The sequence below is a fragment of the Cygnus olor genome, chromosome 8 (genome assembly GCF_009769625.2).
Source record: "Cygnus olor isolate bCygOlo1 chromosome 8, bCygOlo1.pri.v2, whole genome shotgun sequence".
Taxonomy (NCBI): Eukaryota; Metazoa; Chordata; class Aves; order Anseriformes; family Anatidae; genus Cygnus; species Cygnus olor.
The window spans coordinates 598,824-616,927 of record NC_049176.1 but is presented as its reverse complement, the minus strand read 5'-3'; the positions used below and the strand labels follow the sequence as shown (position 1 = coordinate 616,927).

General features: G+C 43.1%; 1 protein-coding gene across 1 annotated transcript in view; it reads left to right on the top strand.

Annotated features, from left to right (window-relative positions):
- The first annotated feature begins 3,428 nt into the window (after positions 1-3,428).
- The window catches only part of HFM1 (helicase for meiosis 1), a 132,150-nt gene continuing 117,474 nt past the window's right edge, over positions 3,429-18,104 (top strand). Inside the window, exon 1 of the mRNA XM_040566223.1 lies at positions 3,429-12,099. The gene's annotated coding sequence lies outside the window, so the exon portion shown is untranslated. The remainder of the gene's footprint in view (positions 12,100-18,104) is intronic.

The following is an 18,104-nucleotide window of genomic DNA, read 5'->3' as shown; positions in this document are numbered from 1 at the left end:
TGACTGTTCTGCCATGTTGTTGTTCATCATTCATGGGGATGTTCATAGAGTTAACATTCTTTGCTGCCATGTTCCTACCAGTTCCAGACACAATATTCTCACCTTTAAATAAATAAGTAAGATTCTCTAAGATCCCAATTCTAGATATTTTTTTTTTAATTGAAGAATGGGAGAAATTTACTTGCTAATACCTGTGGCCAGTCTGAACACCCCATTTGTACTACATGTTATGTTCAGTATTTCAGAGACTTGTGGAAAGTGCTTAGTTGTACAGTTTTGATACCCACAGTGTCATGTCATCTTAGTCTCTTGTGCATAATAAAGTATATATCAATTTATTAATAATTGATGCAGTGGTTCATTTATTTGAAGTAGTAAAGATAACAACAAACTGCCAAAAGCAGTAGATTGAAATATGCTTACCGTGTTCTCCTCTTCCGTAAGCTTCAGTGAGAATTGTGTGTGTTAAAGCAGGATTTGATTTTTTCATATCTTTCATTTTCTCCTTTGTATATTCTTTTATCCAGTGACTTTGGCTAGCTTCTCAGTATCACAGCTGCTTGCAAAAGCCAGCAGGCGTATTTAGTTGAATGCTGACATTCTTCAGTCTAATTTAAAGTCCAAAGTTCAGATACTGCAGGCATTCAGTTGTATGTCGACACAGCAACTTAAGTCCCATCCTGCACAAAGCCTGGCTGGAACACAGTTAAGACTTGAGGTAAGCTGATAGTCCTCCATCTTAAGCAGCAGAGCTCCCTTGGTCTGTTGTACCCTTGACTGCAAGTCCACTGGAAATGCATGAACAAGACTGAGATGTATTTTCATTACCGAAGGGTCTTGCTCTGCTCTAGCAGATAGCTTGGCCATGTGCCAGCAGGGCAAGGATTTGTATGTTTACTATCCTAGTTATTGCTTTGTTTCCTGTATTTCATGTGCAAAAATATTCTTTATGGGCATTCTGGGGGAGCCAGCTTCAGCTGTATTTCCTTGGGTTATTCAAAGGTTGTGGTTATTAACTCAAAAAATAAAGTTCCCTAAGAAAGGAATCTGAAATGTTTCATAATAATTTTAAAATAGCAGGATTCCTTCAGTACAGAAAAGACTATTAATTAGAAGCAATCGTAAGCGTACAGGTTGCTTATGACATAACTCACGGAGGTTCAATAGATTTATTGCTTCTTAGCAACCATATTTCAGTTTCTGCATTAAGACTTTTACCTTTCAAACAGAGTTATCTAAAGCTGACTCAGCAAAAGATACTGGAGCTGTACTTCATCTTTAAGATATATATTTTGAATGAAACATGATATAAAAGCATGATGACTGTCTTATGTGAGGATTTAATTTTAAAATGTATTTAACAGTCAGCAAACTGTGACAGGATATTTGCATGAGTGTTTTTTTACATTGAGTCTTACCATATTACAAAGTGTTGATGCTGTAAGCATTTGTTTCTGCCAGGCCTTTGTGAGTGAAAGAAACATTTGGGAAAGTCAAAAAAAAAAAAAAAAAAAAAAAGTGCCAGTTTCATCAGTTTCATGAAAAACACAGTCCAGATCTGTTCTATTTTAAACAGAATTAAATTTATCACAACATTCCGTCCAAGACAATATAAAAGAAAAAGGAGCCAATATTTTGATACATTTTCATAGTTGTCACTTTGTAATTGTAAAGCAGATATTTATGAGGCTTGGAAGTCTGTTTGCAGTTTAGATTTCATATTGTATTCCCAGTTCTTCAGCCCAAGAGCAAGCCTTGTGAACCTACATGCATTTACAGTTTGAATTCTTTGTATAAGGAAGATCAAATTACATCAGTTCACCTACCCAAAGAAGGTAGCAGCTTAAATTACATTTTTATAGATTCTCATTTGCTAGAAGCCTTAAGGGACTCACTGCAACACGTATGGAAGATGTTGCATACTTAGGTGCCTTCAGGCCTGCTGTGCAGCAAGTCTCACTTGTCTGGTGTTTAGTCCTGCACAGCACTGCAATTTTACTTTGTTTAGAAACAGCATAAAGAGATGGTTTACAGATAGCTGAAAAAGAAAAGCAGAATGGAACTGTTACTCTTGCACTCTTTTAAAATGACAAATCTTTTTCCATCCAATTATTTTGGCATGGATATCTGAAAAATTGGTTAAAAAATGTTTGGGTGGAGTCTCCTTTTTGCTCAGCTGTTAGTTATTGCTGCTTGTAAACTGCCTATGTCAGTTCTAGTAAAGAACATACTGTACTTGCAAAAAATTAAATTGGTATTTTAAAGATTATAATGCCGAGTGTTAAGCAGAGAAAGCTGATGGTATTCCAAGGCACTGTAAGTGTCTCAGCAAACTTGCTCTGCATTTTATCAGTCATGCAATTTTTTATGGTGTCCCAATCCCCCAGGAATTGCATCAAAGAGCAATTCCTGTAAGGGACTGTTGTGTTCCCAGTTCTTTAAGCATTTAACTTCCATATCTTCTCAGTAAATGGAGTGAAAGGATCAAACGGTTCTTGGTCTGTCCTTTAGTGCGAATAGGCATATCCCAAGGAGTCATAAGAATTAGGATGTAGGAAAAGCCTTTGTTCTACACTGTATTTTTAGTAGTCTGTGATCCTAAAAGTGATTAGTAACATTATCTGTTAAGCATGGAAAATAACATAAACAGAAAGATTAAAGGGATCATACAGAGCATTTACATTGGACATATTTAGGATTTCACAAAATTTTTGAGTGCCACAGTGTCTCATAGAAAGTTTAAATCGCTGACAGGAAACTATAAAATGACCTGAAGGAAGCAGTTGGAAGGCACGTGGAAACGTGGCACTGAAGACGGGTGCTGTGCTGCAGTCTGAAGCAAGCTGCCAGCCTTCACGGCTGTCGCGTGCAGGATGCAGCCATGAGCTGCACCACTGCAAGGTGGGAGTCCTGGCTTGCAGATCACGTTACATATCACCAGAAATTCACGTCAACGAATTGCTTCGCATCAGCAAACCAAGCAGGATTGTTACTGGCAGGTAATACTAACTTTGGGGTACTTCTAGCCTTTCAATAAGCTCTTTAGTAACAGATGCTTCCATTTTGAGACAAATCAGCTTTCTGTGTAAGCCAAGCAGTTCTCTGTTCCTTATGCTTCAGGGGAAAGGACAATGAAATACAAATAATGCCCATTAGGAATCACTAACTCAAATGACGAACTGAAGTGCTAATGCTTACGTTGACCTTAGTTCACGTTGCAAAGAGAACAGATAAAGCAGTAGTCCTGCCTTCTAGGTAACTCCTTGACTGCTAAAAAACATGCTTAGGAGTCCAAAAAAAGAATCTCTTGTCATGAATGAGAACAAGCTCCTCCTTGTCTGTGTCTCTCTCGTTAAGGGGCAGGAGGGGCGGCCGCTGGGGCGGTGCCAGGAGCAGCGTCTCTCTGGCTGCACAGCGGAGTCTGTCAGGCCGGCTCAAAATGGCGGCGAGGGGCCCAGTCCTGCGCCCCTTGTGGTGGAGCTCGGACAAAGAAAGAGGGGAGGTGGTTGGCAGCACGGGGAGCTGGAGGTGCATGGCAGTGCTCGACGATGGCTTCTCAGAGGAAGGGAGCGTTAGGGGGAGATTTGTAAGAGGACAAACATGGCAGACAGGGTAAGTGTAGGGGGAGTGTGTTAGGTGGAGCCGTTGTGAATGTTTTTTGACTAAATATTGCTGTTGCTGACGGACGTGTGGGTGTTGAGGGACAGGGGGCATGGGGGACAACTCCCATTTTTAACCCAATAGTTAAATTGCTATCTAACTAAACTTCTGTGTGGGGACTGGTCTCTGTTCCTTCTCTCTGTACATCTCCATGGTGCAGATGGCACCTGCATGCTCTGGGACTCTGGTCAAAAAACAGACTTTCCCTCGCTCTTTTGTTTCAAAACTTCTCACTGTTAGGAGAAGACCCAACAATTGTTTTGGGTCCAGGTGCTCTGGTGAAATGCTTCAAACTTTCTCTCAGTGCCACACAAGGGGGTCATTGGGCAGCTCTGAGAGGGACAGGAGCTGATATAGGATGACATGAATGTGTACATGAGGAGAAAGGTGAGGCTGTATTTTTATTTTATACAGGTTAAGATGGTGGTGCCGTCAGTCTGCATGGATGTGAGGAGAGGGTGTTGTTAATTATGGATGGAAAAAGGAGGAGATCCTCAATGAGGTTATTGTCAAGTTGAGAGAGCAAGTTGGATCAATGCTATGATCATGAGTATCATAGCATGAGAAGAGGAGAGTGAAGGTTTTGTCCAGGGAGGTTTGAGGGATGATTATATTTGAAAACATATACCCTGCTGACACCTTTTGTACCATTACAAAGCTAGTGTAAGTACACCCATGTTTTTGCTGGCACTGCTTACTTAATTTTTCTGTGATTTTCCTCAACTGTGTGTCCCTGAAGTGAGTCATGTTTTACTAGATGTTAGACAGCAAGGGTCTGTCATAAACCGAGAGGCTTTCACTGGCTGGCCTTTCCCCTGTCCCTGTGGGCTGTGTGCCAGCAGCAATTTTTCCAGCTCGGGTGGTGAGCATCACTTGCACCTGGGGACAGCCTTCTGAGGAGGTGACAGTTAATCAGCAGTCTGGCTCTGGCACAGCACTGTGTGCAATTAATTTTGTTTCTGGTTTCATGGTAGAAGCGTTATGCCAAGCTAATTACAGAAGATTGTTCCATTGCTTTCTTTTGTAAACTTTCATTTATGGCATTGCTATTTTATTCAAAGGGGAAAAACAAAACAAAAAAGCTTGAACATCATAGGCTGAGAATACAAGATATTGAAAGTCAGACCTCATACTTCTAGAGTGCATAATTCTTAGTATCTGGTTAAACAGTTGTGAAACAAGGACAAGTTGGCTATTTTCTCTGTTAGAAGCTGCAAGAAATCTTAATTACTGTAGGTTGTGTTTTTTTTGTGTAATGACAAATAATATGGCTTTGTGGGCCTCAGCTACATTTTATAGTTTTTCGATGCTTTTATTGAACAAAGACAAAACTTGTGATACCAAAAAGCTAGCTATTCAGACATTTATGTTTTTAAATTTAAATGCCTGTGGCTATACAAACATGCATTTTTCCATCAAGTAATAGAAGAACTCAAAAGGGAGAACTACCAGTGCGTATCTTAGAGAATAAATGCATGTGGATGTGAAGAGTCCAGAAAGCACCTAGAGTATCCAGGCCAGTGCTCCTGCTAACAAGTTTTCTACAGCTGGAAGATATGACTCTACATTGTGCTCACTTCTCAAATTTCAAAGGTCTGCATTGTCTTTGCTTAGCTCAAGAAGGTAGGGCAGCCACCAGCCTATGTTTCGTATATGATCACTGGAGACAGGCACTCTTGGGGGCTAGCTCTGCATACCTTGCCTGTGTCCTGTATGTGGCACAGGAGAGATCTTAGAGCAGCTCAGTTCCGAACTGAGTACCTGAAGTCAGCTGAGATGAAGCTGGGTGCCCACGTTCTGTAGACAGCTTTGCTCAGCGTTGGGAGCAGTTCTTACAAAAATCCTGTGGTTGAACGGGAATGAACAGGTCGATTCTCAGAGCTGGTGTGTGCTGGTGGTGCCGGTGTAAGAAGATGACTGTAAATTTCCTGTGACACAGCCAATGGAGGTAATGGTTATGTGGAAGGATGCCATGCAGGTATGCAGCTTCTGTCTCTAGCTGGGATAACGGAAGCGTTGCATCTGGCTTACAAAGCTTTATGAAGATTTTTAGCAGCATTGAAATAAACCAATGTGTGTAAAACTGGAGGCACCTGCCAGTACCCAGGCTCAGTGCCACATTTGAAGAAAAATAGAGTTTGTTGTTATTCAGAGTCACTATTTCATTTTTAGAGCAAATCAAGGGCCACATTCTCGGCTGGTATAAACCAGCTTCTTTAACTTCAGTCAAACTGTGTCTGTTTACACCAGCAGAGAATCTCTCAAGTGCAAAAGCTGCTCTTTAGCACCGAATAGCAGCAATATAATCTGGCAAGCAGCCAGTTTGAACAGCTGCCAATGTACTTCAGATCCAAAGATGATTCCGTGAACCCCAGCTCTTCCCTCCCTCTTTAGACTTTTATTGAAAACAGGACTTATTCCCTAGTCTCTCAAGTCATACTTCTTACAGCCCAAGTTGAACACACTACCCACTTTCTCCAGGCATCTGAGTTTCGCTCTGCAACAGTAAAGCCTTTTTTCACAACTCTAATCAGCAACAAAAGCTCTTATTTCCAACTGGAGTTCAGACAACTGCAATGCTGGTCCTGCTGCTTGCATTCAAGTCAAGAAGTCTCATGTTTCATATTAGCTAATGCAAAATGCCGCACAGTTTTTAAATGCATCTGCTCCAGGCAGGGTTTGTTAAGTATCAATGCACTAGAGCTATTCTGGCTTCAGTGAATTGTGTAAGTTTTACTATAAAGCCCCTAAAAGAAGGCTGAGGCAGGAGTTTTGAGCAGTGTGCACACAAGTGTATGAATAATGTGTTAATTAGTCCCACAGATATTCTATGGCAAAGCCACGGTCTGCCTGGTGCTGTGGAGTCTTGGGTAGTTCTGGATGTGGCTGCAGCACACAGGATGACACTCGAGGTCTCCTCAGTTGTTGGGTGGTGGTGGGCTCCCCCAGGCCAGCCGCATGGTGCCAGGCTCCCCAGGTTGTCTTTCTGGGGCAAGCTGTGCATGTGCCACCATCAGACACTGAGGGGAGCACCAACGATGTGCAGGTGGCCAGGCTGCCCGCGCCTCAGCACTGCCACTTGTGATCTCGCCGGGCTGAGCGGTGCCCGGGCTGCGGGCAGTGCCGCTCCCCATGGGCAAAGTGGTCCCTAGGCTCTGCTGTGTGTGTGCCTCTTCTCAAAGCAATGTTGTGGTTTGGCTTCTAAGGAAAACGCTAGCGTTAGTCACACGTGATTCAGCTGTAACTATCCGACCCATTATGAGCCCTGTTTGCAGAGCCTGCTTCCAGATGTTTTTAACTGGCAACAACTTTAAAGCACATCCACACCAGCTGAGGCTGAGCTAGCCAGCAGTGCATGGGGTTAAGTCCTCTTACCAGTGAGGCTTAAAACCTGTTTCATTCATCCACCTTTTCAGGAAGGTTTCTTTCTTTTTTTTGCTTGATTCCTTAAGCTCCTTGCCCTTCCTGCAACATGTGTGCATCTGTTCACACCTCTGAACATGCTTTTTGGACAAGCAAATATATCTTCAGCTTGACGCCTTTTTCCTTTGTCTTCTGGAAGTAAAGTGAGTTTATAAGCTAGGTGATTTCACAGGAGACAAAGAAGTAGCATGTGGTGAAGTCAACCACTATGTGGCACGAGCTCTTTAGTATTAAAGAAATATTTCCAAAAAACAGTCTGCAAACAACACATAGGCTACAGCTTTGTTCAGGACTCATCAAGTGCCTTGGAATAGCAATCAAAATGGTAAAATCACACAGGGTTCTCAGACGAGGGAAATGGGCAGGAAAAAAAAATCAGTACGGGCTAAATACGTTGGTTGTGTTGAACTCTGGGTAAGATTTTAAATTTGTAGACAGAAAATACTGTCCAGTTCTATAAATACAGACATGTGAAGCTATGAATACAGACATACGAAGCTGTTGCACAGTGCTAAAAACATTTCTAAAGGAAATAAAATAGTTCTTTTATCAGTCATCAAATTTAAGGGAATCATACACTCTTTGTGTATCGTGGGCTGCGCTTTCAACACACTCTGTGTTTCATTGTCCAGGACTAGGTCACTGCAGGGATATTCTGTGAACTTCTCATCTTCAGGGAGCAGCTGCCATGGATGGACCCCATGCGTAACCCAGGTAAAAGGTTCGTGTGATCTGTGGGTCAAACAGGGACCTGGCCAAGTCTTTCATGAGAAATTTCTCATCTTCCCCAGAACTTTGCTTTATCTTCCTCAGGAATCCTAGTGATAAAACTAAGCCTGTTTTGAATTGCTTTATTGAATTGCATCGCACAGCTTTATGCCTCTGTCTGTGAATTCAGACACGTACTGTCATCTAGTTGTAGAAGAGTCGCACCTTTGTTTTATTCTCCTAAAGGAGCTTTGTAACTCCATGTGGATATCACTGTGATAGCAGAAGCACACCAATGGAAGGGTTGTCTGGTTTACAACAAAATGCGTCTTGCTCTTTTTTCTTGAGAAAGTGTGTTTGACCAAAGCTAGCATGTAAGTCTTGTAAAAACATTAGGATTTCCTCTCCGTAACATAGTAATACAAACTTTTAACTGATGATGATTAAGAAGAAAACATTCTCTGTGGCAGTGGTTTTTCTTTGACATTCCGCTCAGGCAAGTGTGAGTGGGCAAATGCCAGAGAGCTGAAGTTGTGTTGCCTACTAGTGTGTCAGTACTGACTGATATTGCAGGTTTGTTTCCCAAGCAACACACGTGGGTTTTTGCATATAAATTGTCTGAGCTCCAGTGGGAATTTCCCATGTAAATCTCTCTCCTGTAGATCAGCCGAACTCTTTCCTCTTGATGTCTGTGTATCTTCCTCCTCACAGTTTGAGTTCATTTTGAAATAAAAGCTGCTCATGCATATTTCCTTTCTTTTTGAATCCTCACACTGACGAATAAGTCTTAGTAGCTTGTCTCTTGTTAGCTTTTGCTATTTCTGCGTATTCCAGGTACTGCGATACAGTGGAAATACCTTTATGACAAGTTGTAAATTGGATGCAGAAAATTTGTGTTTAGGCCACCTTGCCTGCAGGTCTGAGACATCTGGAGGACTCGCAGATGTGATAGCAGAGAATTAGTGCTGATTTGAGAGGTACAGCTCCTGAGTCTTACCTGACTAGACACAGGAAACTTGGAGCAGATCCTGATAAGTCTAAATCCAGGGCCTTGGGGGCTTTTTATTACATTCCTTGAGATTCATACAATCTACTCTAAGGTCTTTTGGCACAAATCTGCTCTGTTTCATTTAGGCAACTGCTCTGAAGAATGGTGTCCCAGGAACGACATCCTTTTACTTACCATGGAGCACTACAACCACTCTGCAGGGCGCAGGGCAGTGGTGAACCCAGCCATAGGTGCCAAGCAAATCTAGCTGCGTTCCCAGCTCTGCCAGCAACCTCACTGAGCCATTTTGCTTTCTGTGCCTCGCTTTTCTTTCACGTGGGGCTTTCGCATCCACTTCAGTACATTAAAGATAGTGCACATCTGACAGCCACGTTCTGAGTTCTATTGTACTTTAACTTCTTCAGCCATCTGCAGTAAATTGTTAAAGATTAAAAACACGTTGCTCTAGGTGTTTTCCTACTTCGCTTGCTGAAAGGCACATTTTGACAGATGCAAAAAATTCTAGTCCTCCAGTATATATTTAAAGCATTACATCAAGAAAGTTTCCCTACATTTTTGAAGTATGGAGTCCTTGTTCCTACAGTTATTTTCCCTATGCTATCTGCAAAAGTAAAACAGTGAAATATTCCATACTGTTTCCTACTGCAAGTAACACATAAATTAGAGATAAATGAGGCAATTTTATCACTAACAACAGGTACGTCAATGAAGAAGTAGAACTTGGGAGCTGTTATTTTATGAGCACAATCCCTTTATTGACATTACTTATTTTCTGTTTCTAAACACTGTCCACTTGTAAACACGTAAGCTACATTGAAGGACAGTACCTAGGATATGAGAGGCTCTTCCTTCTGTTTTCTGCTCCCAGTGAGCATCTGGTGTATTTACAGCACAGAGCATCTGTCACAACATGCATAACTTGTGGAAGAGCGAATCTGCACAAGTATTGAATGTCAGGCTGTAAAGTAAGCACTCCCAGGAATGAGAGGCATCACAAAGGGGTTCATGTGGTGAGGAAACATTGTTGTCCAGGGCAAACCTAAAACAACTGTGTTTTGTTGACTCCGTATTTCAAAACTAATTGCGTGTTCTGAGATCCCTTTGACTGAGAGATGAATGCCATGCCCTGTATCATTTAACACCACTTTTCACTCTTGTGTAGAAGAATGTTCTGTAGATGATGGACATTGGAAATATTCCAGCATAATCAAGTGTGTTTGTTGGTGAAGGGACTTAGTCTAATGGTCGTTGTGGATGATTAAAGGATATTGAAGTACACTGGAGCTAGTTTATTACACACCGAGGGTAGTTTGTTTCAAAATTACTCATGCTGAAAGGATGAATGCTGCGTGATGTCCAGATGAATCACACCACCCCATGAGACAATCAGGACAAAGTACCCTTCTATTTTCAGACCTGCGTGCCTGCAGCCAAGCCTCTCAGGTGGCTGAGGGTCAGAACTGCGCTTCCCAGCTCCCAGCCTGAGGTTGACCACCAGGTTGGGATCTGGGATACCTCGGTCTGACCCTAATCTCTGTCTGCAGCATAATTTGGATAAGTGGTTTCCCTTTTCCACACCACTGTTTACTTTCCTCAACCTTTGTCTGCAGAAAGCCTGAACATAGGGCAGCAAAATCCCTTCCGTTTGTGGGGCTTGGCACCATGGGACTCTTGCCTTTCGAGGAACCAGGGGTACCGACCTTGGGGTTTGTCAGCCCCTGGCCCTGCTGTGGCAGGCTGGAGCCTTGTTCCTGGGTGGGATACCTGTGCTGGACATGGCAGCTCTACACTGAGGGTGCTTTTGGCATTTGGGGCCAGGCAGGTGGAGAGGGGCTTCAGAAGGAAGGGTGAGGCTGTAGCGCTTCCCCTGCCACGCAGCCACGCGTGCCGGCACGTGGCCCCACGCACAGGGCGCAGCCGTGGGGTGCACGGCACAGCTCGGGGTGGGCAGGGTTGTCCCGGGTGCCTTTCTCCATCTGTGGTCAGACTTAGGGCGCTCTCTTCTCCATTTTGAATTGTTCCCACTGTGTATTCCGCTCAGCCTAGAAAGCAAGCACATTCAAATAAATGAGTAACTAATAGCAAAAAAGCACTGGGCAGAAGTTTTACTCCGTGCGTGTGCTTCATCCATGATGACTTCTGTGAAACTAGGGTGAGAAACTGGGAGAAATGGCAAGGGGCAACTCAAACTGTTTTGGAGATTTCTTGGACTACAATGTTAAACACAGATTGTTTTGGGGGAAATTTATTTTGTGTGATCTGATCAGTGCGTGCTGGATGTTTTACAGGGGTGACTCACCCGCTGCTTGGGCGCAGAGGGGTGAAAGAAACAAGAGATGTTGGCTGCATCATTGCAGAAGGCTTTGAGTTTTCTTTAGTAACCTCTCTGAGGGATTCCTGTCTTAACTTTTCAGAGAAATCTGCTCATCCTATTCTCAGCCTAACGATGACTTCACTTGCAAAGGAAGACATTTTCCCATCTGTGCAGCCAGATTGAAATAAGGGTTACAAGGGAGATGAGTAAACACCAAAGGAAGGAGAGGTGGAGGGCAATAGAAAGATGAACTAAAATCGGTGTCTAATACATGGCAATTTATGGATGTTTAGAGTTGTATAAATACTTTCTTACAGCGTAGTCATCCTGGTATGATCCTAACAGAAATCCATTCAGTCAGTTTAATCAATAGGTACAGGAGTATGTCTCATGTTTGTTTTTTCCTCCAAAGTTAACCCTTTTGCACTGAGTACACACTAACATCCATGGTTTTACTCGTGTATCTGCTTACACAGGACATTATATTCAGAAATCTTACTTTAATTTTTGTTCATGGATGTAAGAATTTATTTTGCACAAAAATCCACTGTGTGTGACAAGCTGCACCTGGAGAAAGGACTCCCTCCAGAAGGGAGGCCACCCTGCTTCATTGAGCAGTGCTTTTGGTGAAACAGGATTACATACAGTTATTTCAATGCTTCTCCTTCCTCACCAGGTCAGCACACTGAATTGTTTTGACCTTTCAGCACCAAAAAACATGTTTTATTTTTAAATTACTTAATGTCGGTTTCTCCTAGGTGCCTGCCATTGCCCTTTCAGCTAGCAGAACTGAGCACAACTTATTTCCCCAGCTGAGCTGCAGGATTCATCACATGAGCACCACGGGGCCAACTGCCTGGCACCTGCACCCCAGGAGCCGGCCAATGCTGCGCAGGTGTGCCCTGGGCTGGGGGCTGGTGCAGTGCGAGCAGCAGGGAGCGACTGACCCTGGTGTTAGAGACTGCTCTGAGCTTGGCCAGCAAAGGTAAGGCATCTTAAAACAATTAATGTGCTGAATTTGTGTTTTTGAAACAAGGCCTTTGAACCTGAAGTTGCTGAGGTGTGTAGTGGATGTTAGTCCTGCGGGGATTTTGCATGTTAGAGAAAAGCTGTAGTGGGATGGTAGAAAAATAGAGCCCTGGAACCGTGTTTATTCAACTCTTGTCAACTTAATGTATTAATGCTAATTTGAGAGACTGTATGGACAGATCTTTCAGTTGCTGAAATGGAGGAAATGTTTTAGTTAACATATGGAAAATATTTACAGGCTTTATACGATGGTGATATATAAGAGTAAACAGAACATCAGATAAGCACTGCATTCCTTTATTTTCACTTAAGACACAGCAAAAATATATGCCACTTTACTCACAAAAGAGACAGATGGCTTGATGGCTGAGGGTATGCTATCTGGGGAAAAACATGCATATTAAGCAAAGGGAAATAGAAATGTAAAAATCTTCCATAAATTCACATGTCAGGATGATCTCTTCTGAAGTCTGCAAAACTGTTTTTTATGGAGTAGGTGTTCAGGTTATGGCTTAATTTTCTGTCTGCTTCCATTTTCCTTGCATTAAAAATGAATGCTACACCGACTTCCATCTTGCTCACACCGTCTGTCCTCTGGGACCCGGGTACAACCCCGTGGACATTGTGTGTGTGTACATGGCAGTCTGGGGAGGGGGACAGCCAGCCCTGGGAGCAAGGTAACACTGCTCCTCCTTTCCTCAGTCATCAGGCAGGGCTTGGATACTGAGTTTGTCTTCTCCAAGCTGAGCCCAGCTGCTCGGGCTTAGGGCTGGTTCCATTTTCCTGTGGTTTCATACTACTTCAGAGTTTATATTAATATGTAAATCTGTATTTTCCTGATTCCAAGCTCTGAGGAATTCCCCGGGAGCTCTGCAGAGGAACAGCACTGTGCCCTGACACCCGAGCAGGCCGGGGTCATTGCTCAGGAGGAAACACGCCGAAACATGCTGACAGGCGGGACAGGACGTGGCACAGCTGGTGCTGACCGCTCTCCGCTCTTTAGCAGCCAAAGCAATTCCAGGGGGCTTGCAAACACTGGCTGGGGTGACCAGAGCTTTGCTGCAGACTTATCAGTGCTGAACAGGGGCCTGTGCAAATGGTTTCTCATCCACTTCAACTGGTGAAAGGCTGAACCTGTGATGATTTTATTTTAAAGCATAAAAGATTAAAAGATAGCTGGTGTTCCCACAGACGTCACATTGCTAACATACAGGAAATGAAATGCGTTGCCAGCTCAGTGAGGAAAAAATGCGACTTCAAACAAGTGCGTTACTAATGCTGAGATCTAAGAAATGTTGGCTTGTTCAACATGGTGGTGGTTTGAAACAATGATGTTTTAAAATGTTGCTGACCTAAGGATTTTCTTTGACTCTTTCTCTGGTTTCTTTTGGATATGTTTTGTTGTTTATCTAAGCAACTCTGGTCATTGAATGAGGTTTCAAGAGAAAAGGTAAACAGAGGAAAGAAATTAGTGCAGGGAAGCACAAATAGGTTTTGCTATGACAAATACGCTTCTTTCGCTTTGCAACTCTGAAAATATATGAAAATGTATTTACATGAAAAATGTATTTATATGAAACCATATGAAAATATATTTACTTTTCCATGTTTCTAAAAAGCACAGGATCAAGAATACCGATCCGTACTGAAAGGCTTAGGAAGAAGCTAAGATTTGTTAGCTTTGGCACAGGCATGCGGAGGCAGTCAAATATCATCAAGTTTGAAAAAGGAGGACAATGACAAAGGGTGATTCAAATGCAGCATAAACTTGGTTAATTTACTACATGATCTTGGTTTTAATAAAAAGCAGAGGAACTGGTACACAGTGCTGGCAGAAAGCCTGAGGTGAAATCAGATTTAGCTATAGATGTCAATAAGGAAGCACAGCCAAGTAATGCCATTGCTGAATTTATTTATTGTTGCTTAAGCTTTTTAAGATGACTAAATCTGTGTTGGATTTTTTTTCCTTTTTTTTTTTTTTTCTTTTTTAGAAAGGCCAAACTGTAACTGTGTCTGAGGCACTTTTTATATGGCTGTGGTGTCCTGGTTGGCTCTAGTTCCACTGACAGATACGCACCAGATCACTTGCTGCTCAGTGCTCACTCGCATCAGTGCTGGGTCCAAAAAGAACCAGCTGCGGATGCATCTGAGCTGTCTCTGATACAGCTCCAAGTCTGGAAAAACTAATTCCTCCCTCTTTATGCAGACAGTGTTGTGCAATGGCCTGACCTCACTAGATACTTCTGCTGTACAATGGAAAGTAACCTAGACAGAACATCTGCTTTAATAACAACTAGCTTGTTTGGTCAAAAAATGTGGGGTTTGCTACCTGTGCCCTATTGCTACCTGCTAATTTTTTGGTGTTGATGGAATTACAGGAGAGTGGTACAACCAGGCCATTTGGGCCAATATTTCCATACCACTTTTCCTGCCTAGCATAGCCTTGTGGCAGACCTCCAGGAGTCAGATGGGTTGTGTCGCTGCCATACATACAAAGTCAGTGTTTTGTAACTTCTGTTGTCTGTTCACAAAATTCTTTGAGGAAATGTTTTATACGACAGATTTCCTAAAGATGTTAAATGGTACCACGAACCAAGGTGGTTAATTATTAAACCATATGGAAAATTGAATGATAAGGCAAGAAAAACAACCCAGGTGCTTTGGTGTGTGGTATTGTAATGTTTCCTGAAAGTGGTGGGATTGCCTAGCGAGACTTCTATCATCACCCCTTTCCTGTTCTACCCCCTGTATCCCTTGGCTCCATGTTACTCTTGCAGGTGTTGTTTGTTGCAAAATGCATCTAACCCCCAAGGAGTCTTGACTGTTTCTTCCCAGGATAAAATATGCTATTTGTGCCAACTGATCTCTATTTCTGCTTCTGGAGTTACAAGTTTGATTTAGTTTTCTTCAAGAGGTTTTCACCAGCTGCCTTAGTTATTTCAGTGTGTCCAGGTCTGCAACCGTTGACAGCATCAACAGTGTTGTTTGTTTCCCTTTTCTTGTGCAAGTAGTCTGGTGGTATACAGAAACCATCTCACCCACTTTCCTTTCCTATTTTAGGACTGCAGCAAGCACTGTAGCATTCCAGGGCTATTTATTCTCTGGCACCCTACTCCAGCATCAGTGACGAGGGTCCAGAATGAGGGGTGACAGTGGGAAGCAGTTAATGCATTCAAGCAGTACAGGGTTAATATTTGTGCTTTAACTTCATAAAATACTAATGCTAAGACAAGAAAATGGCCATGAATATAGTTTACCACAGTGCTGGCAGACTGCAAGCTGGTCTATCTTTGTGAGCTCACAGATACTCTAATTACTCATCTCTTCTCCAGCTGGTGAAGACAGGGAAATGCAGCCTATCTTCAGGGATGAAATAATCAGCTCCCAGAGTGATACAATAAAAAAGAGCAGTAAAAATCAGGTCTTCAAAAAGCTCCAGTGATCTTAGAGGACGTGGCTAAGACCAAGCCTAGAGTTAGAATTAGGGTTAGAAGCAAAAAATGCCAAGGGTTCCAGGTGGGGTAGTGGTGCAAAGCAGCTGACGGATTCTTTTGGCAGCCCCTTTGCAGACAGTTTCAGAAGGTTGGGTACCTGTAATATTTCACTATTGTGATATTGTGCTCACTAGCTCCATTTTACATATACCCTTGCATAAATGATTACTGACCTAAGCCATTCAGCTGGGGACGGGATCACTGTCGAGCACATGAAAACAGACTAATGAATGTAATGCTGACAAAATGTCTAGTACATCATACCACATTTTTCAGAACAACCACAAGGTAAAATACTCATTCTTTGGCAAGGGGAGATCTCAATTAGGAGGTGCTGAAGGAATTCACAAAGCTTTGGAAAGCTCTACGTGTTCTTTCCTCTAGGGAGAACGGGGAACTCAAACATTATTTCCTTGAATGTTTACAGCTGAAAATGAAAGCTGGAAACCCGTCAGGGACGCAAGAATTTCAACACAGCTTTGTTGCAACAATTAGTGCTCTGTGGAATATTGGTTCTAAAGCCATTGAGCTTATTCTCAGGAGTCTGTTTTATAATTTATATTGGAGGCTTTGCATTTTGTAATCTAATAGGAATTTGTAGGATTCTTATGCATGTTGTTCACTTATAAAAATCAAGGCTATGTCCTGAGCTTTTAGATCTCTGTTGTGCTAACATGGATAAGATAAGCATGTATTCAGCAGTCCCGTTGCTGCTAACCCAAGGTCTAGCAAGCACACTACCTGGCCTTGGCCAAGGCAGCTCAGGTCAATTAAGATATAGAAGGTCATTAACAACAACTCTCTGAGATAACAACTGCTAGAAGCAAATCCTGATGTGAAAGAGTACATTTTGTTCAGCACTTTTCTCCTAGTGCTGGGCTTAACATGCTATTACTGTTACTGTTTGGGACCGTAAGAATTTTCTCCTGTATCTGGTGGTGAGTTGAGTGTAAGGACAAGAGTGTTGTGGAGTGGTGGTATCTGAAGAGCTGAGTACTCTTCAAACCATCCATGCTGTTGATGAAGTTTACTCTACCTTGGAAGATGAAGTAGGCTGCAGATGGAGGACGCTCATGTACGTTGTACAGTACTGTGCTCATCCCCTTTGCCATGGGCACTTGTGCATGTGAGGAGTTGCTGGGTCTGTGCACCTCCCAGCCTGCACCTCCTCTCCCCTCTGTGGTTGGGTGGAAGGCTGAAGGGAATTTATTTTAACAAGAAGGGATATTCCGAGGGCTTGGGGAGATTCAAAATGTTTTCTCTGCAGCTCCAGAGAATGGTTGTCATGCTGTGGGCTGGTGAATTAGGCAAAGCTAGCACCAACAACACTGCGTCCTGGTGGAAATGACTTAGCCCAGACAAGTGGGGAAGGAAAGTCCTTTTGTCTGAATTTGCTGCGAGTCTGTCAATATATCAACAGGACAGCACCAATTTCCTCCATTTGTTTGTCCCTAGCTGCTTCCCAAAGCTTTTCCTGCTCTTAATTAGGTTTATTTCCCCCTTTCCCAGATGTATTTTCTACTGACCTGTTTTTTTGTTTTTGTTTTGTTTTTTTTTCTCCCCACAACACCCCCTTGCCTGCTGCAGCTCTCGAGCCGTGCTGGCTGTGGCATGTGGTTAACGCTGTGTGCCAGGCCTTCGCATTGCCCCTCCTAAAACCCTTGTCATTCAGCTGGAGGTCAGGCACTTAACAGTCGCTGAAGCGTTGTGGTGCAGGGGTCTGAAAGTGTACATCTGGGTAGTGCTGTTTTCAACAGATGTGCCCAATGTGAAGCTCAGAGTGAGCAAACCACTTTGGGCAGCTTCTGCAGTAGGTCTGGAAGCCTGCGTCAAAGTGTGCTGGGAAGAGAAGTTATTCTTATCCATGCTGGTTGGCTTCAAGTTGGTGTGGATTTCTGGTCCTTTATCTGCATGGCAGGTACTGCAGAGCTAACCAAGGTTTCCCTGCAAGGACAGCTAGGAACTGGAGTTATTCTTTTTTAATGAAAATGGAGGGTTTTATGAAATATGTCTCCAGGACAAACTTGCAGAGTGGTGATAAAATCACAATAGTTGCCAACATAGGCTTGAAACAAACTCTGAATCACAGCTTTTTGCGCAGCAGAAAGGAAAGCCAGGTGCCGTTTCTGCTCAGCAGCTTTTCAGCCTGTCAGAAAGCTTTCCAAGGAGGTCTTCCCTGCTTCTCTGTCAGAACAACTTCGGGATGTGGAAACAGTCTGTGATCCGCTGTTTCCAGAGTCACACCTCCAGGGCAGCACAGGGCTAGATCGGTAAATTTTGTCTGTGGCGGTTACTCACTTGCTCCTTTGCCCCTACTGAAGTGAGTAATGCCTTGTGCAAAACCTGGCGGGCGGGCTTGTGGCCATGCTTGACCTCTCGCATCACCAAGGGTGCTGAACCCCACAGGGTAGGGGATACGGTACAGGGCAGGCAGGAACTGGGGCTTTGTCACGTTGATCTGCTGGTA